The sequence below is a fragment of the Trichomycterus rosablanca genome, chromosome 1, assembly GCF_030014385.1.
Source record: "Trichomycterus rosablanca isolate fTriRos1 chromosome 1, fTriRos1.hap1, whole genome shotgun sequence".
NCBI classification, from domain to species: Eukaryota; Metazoa; Chordata; class Actinopteri; order Siluriformes; family Trichomycteridae; genus Trichomycterus; species Trichomycterus rosablanca.
Window position 1 is genome coordinate 69,863,264 of NC_085988.1, and position 3,609 is coordinate 69,866,872.

Sequence of the window (3,609 nt, forward strand, 5' to 3'; positions counted from 1 at the left end):
ATCCGATACCGTCATTTCTCCTCAAACAACTAAGCAGTAGTAATTCATGTCTCAATGCACCATGGGTAAACTAGCTATCTAAATAACAATGCTCAGACTGTGAAACAAATATTCTAAAGAAATAAATACAGAATCTACAACATCACACTTATGCAAAACTGCTGTTTTTATTTTAACTTTTACACACAGAACATTTAGCAGCATTTTTGGTTTCACTTGCGTTTAAGCAATCAAACGTGATGGACCGATTAGAACTGATTCAGAGATGAGATTTTCCGTTAAAGTTCTGTCACATTTTAAAATTATTAAATTATTTCAAAACACTACTGGATTAATCGTTGAGGATGTGAGATATCTCCAAGCCGGGACAAGATAGGTTTTCTTCATCTCAGATTAGCGATTTATCATTTATAAAGTGATTTTTATTGTGTTTAAACAGTGTTTTTAGATGTGGCAGTAGCAGTAGTAGTAGATCAGTGTGTTTTAATTTCTGAATGGCTGTTGCAGATGAGTTGTAGATCAGTGCCACATGTTAATGATCTGGAAATAAATGGTACTCTGTTATTTGCTTTACACACAAACAATGGTGTTTATTGTTATTTATTTACATTATTTACTTATTTACATTAAGTGTTATTTACATTGTGTTATTTACATTAAGCAACAGTATCGGATCGGATTACACGTTTTTTTCCTTAATTCCGATATCCGATCCAGTGATTTGGGCCAATATCGGAGTGCCAGCCCTAGCAAGAACTCTGGTTAGCAGACCGGGGTGTCTGTGCAAAAGTGGATGAGCCTCATGTGCGAATCCAACAAAGCACAGGCGAAAAAGAAGGCAGTCGGGGACTGTGCATGCATCAAAAGGGGCATGAACCAGGCAAATATACCCTCCTTGAATGCAATCGGGATCCCCAGCAGTGGAAGAGTAATTGGCTACGCTAAATGGGGAGAAAAAAAGAGAAAATGAATAAATAAATAGAAAAAAAATAAAGAAAGAAAGAAATGGTCCAGCATGACTGCAGAAAATGTGTTTTCATTGCTCAAGAGTCCAGTGGTACTATTCTTTACACCATTTCAGTTAACACTTGGTTTTGCACATAGAGCATAGAGCGTGTCAATCCTAGACCTGTATCCATTTCAGCTATGGAAACCCAATCCAAAATGCTTCATTAACATTATTTGGTCTGTACCAGAAACCACTGCCTTTATTTAGTATGGCATCAATAAGTTTTAGGCGCCCAACAACCTGTCTGATGCCCAAGGTCTTTTCTTTGTGGAGTTTTCATGTTCTTCCTGTGTCTGTGTGGGTTTCTTCTGGGGGCTCTGGTTTCCTCCCACAGACAAATAAGCTGATGACCAAGCTGATGTTAGGCTGGTCTAGCTAGTTGTATAGCTGGTCTCCCAGAATGACCAGCACACAAAACCACACTAAAACCTCTAAACTAGACCAGTCTGACATGCTGAGGCTGTTTACCGGCTCAAACAGTGCAGGCTGTTCTTTGTAACAGGGCTCAATGGACATACTTAATGCAAAAGTGACCATGTTGAAGGTCATTGAGCTTTTCAATTTGAGCCACAATGAGTGTGGATAGACAAACCCAATAACAAGAAGGGTTTTACACACTTTTGCCCATGTACTGTACTCAAAACTAAATAAATGCTTTTTTTTTTTTAAATAGAAATAGCTTCACAAGATTACAATAATTATGTATTTGGTACTAAACATGAATAGCTCTTATTTCATTTCCCTAATTGCGATGGCAGCATTTTTACACTATTAAAAACATTTTTTCTTGCACCTGTGTAATTACGGGTACGACAACATGCACCCGTTAGCAATTACATCCAAATGCACTGAGCGTATTGACTGAAGCATGTGTAGGGCACTTACGTTTTGTGAAGCGTGACATAGCCGCAGAGGTTAGAATCGTTCTCTTTTTTTTGTCATGAGTGCTCAGGTAAAGATGAAGACTCAGGGTCCATTCTGAAATCTCATTTACAGCTGTGAGAGGATGGCCCCATCTGTTCCATGGCATGATCCCTTCCAGCAATCTCTGATATCACTGAACACTATTAGCCAAGCAAGACGCTGGACTAATGGACCTTCAACAGATCATTTGTTTGAAGCAATTATTCGCCGGGACCTGTTTTCAGGAGTCGAGAATTGCCTTCACCAAATGGTTGTGCTCTATTTGTCTGGGGGGAAGACATCTGTGACAGAAGCTCACAGAAAGCACGTTAACACCAACAAAGAAGAGAATGATCACACTGAGGGTTTAAAAAAATCTAACAAAAAATGAATGAATACAGGTACAGTCAGTTATTGAAAGTGCTGTGAAAAAGTCATCCCTTTATACACGTTCTATCACAGTACAGTATGTTACCTTAAATATTTTCAAATCACTAAACAAAACCTAACAGTACACAAGTGGAATTTAATTCAAAAGACGACACATTCATTTAGGGAAATAATTAAATTATAAGCTTTGCCTTATATGCTAATTATTAAGTCTTCACTTACTCACACTCCTAACCGCTTATCCAATCAGGGTCGCGGGGTGGGGTGCTGGAGCCTATTCCAGCTTTTCAATGGGAGCAAGGCACACAGTAACACCCTGGACGGGGTGCCAGTCCATCGCAGGGCAGACACACACATACACACACACCCATTTACTTACAGGGCAATTCAGTGTCTCCAGTTAACCTGACTGCATGTTTTTGGACTGTAGGAGGAAACCGGAGCTCCCGGAGGAAATCCACGCAGACACATGGAGAACATGCAAACTCTGCACAGAAAGGACCCAGACCGCCCCACTTGGGGATCGAACCCAGGACCTTGTTGCTGTGAGGCGACAGTGCTACCCACTTAGCCACCGTGCCGCCCTGTTCATTTATTCATGTATTTAAAATATATACAAACACAAGGAAATAATCACACTATAAGAGCAAGTTTCTTAAACACATAGTTAGCCTGTTGGCTGTGTGATAGCTTTACCTCAGATGCTAATTATTATGTCTTCTCCTTTGGCAATATTATTTATATATATTTTTTTTAATATATACAAACACAAACTGAATTTATTCAAAACACAACACATTAATTTAGGGAAATATTCAAATTATAAGAGCAAGTTACTTAAACACATAGTTAGCCTAGTTAGCCTACTGGCTGTGTGATAGCTTTACTTATATGCTAACTATTAAGTCTTCACTAGCACTAAGTTATTAATGTATTTAAAATATACAGTATACAAACACAAACTGAATTTACTTCAAAACACACCAAATTCATTTAGGGAAATATTCAAATTATAATCTCTTGAGCAAGTTTATTAAACACATATTTAGCCTGTTGGCTGTGCGATAGCTTTACCTCAGATGCTAATTATAAAGTCTTCACTTTTGGCTATTATTAAATTGATTTGTTTAAAATATATACCAACACAAATTGAATCTAATTTAAAACATAACACATTTATACACTATATGACCAAAAGTATGTGGACACCTTACAATTATGTGGACCTTGAACATTCTATTCCAGGGCCATGGTCTTTAATGTAGCTACCGCACCCTACCCTGTGTGGCTTTAACCAGCTGTAGTCA

At 38.2% G+C, this 3,609-nt stretch overlaps 1 long non-coding RNA gene across 1 annotated transcript; it reads right to left on the reverse strand.

Annotated features, from left to right (window-relative positions):
- Window positions 1-203: 203 nt before the first annotated feature.
- On the reverse strand, window positions 204-2,212 carry LOC134324295 (uncharacterized). Its single transcript, XR_010014166.1, has 3 exons — window positions 1,895-2,212; window positions 642-941; window positions 204-540 (listed from the first exon to the last, which is right to left on the reverse strand). It is a non-coding gene; the product is annotated as an uncharacterized LOC134324295 (long non-coding RNA).
- Between the last annotated feature and the right edge of the window lie 1,397 nt (window positions 2,213-3,609).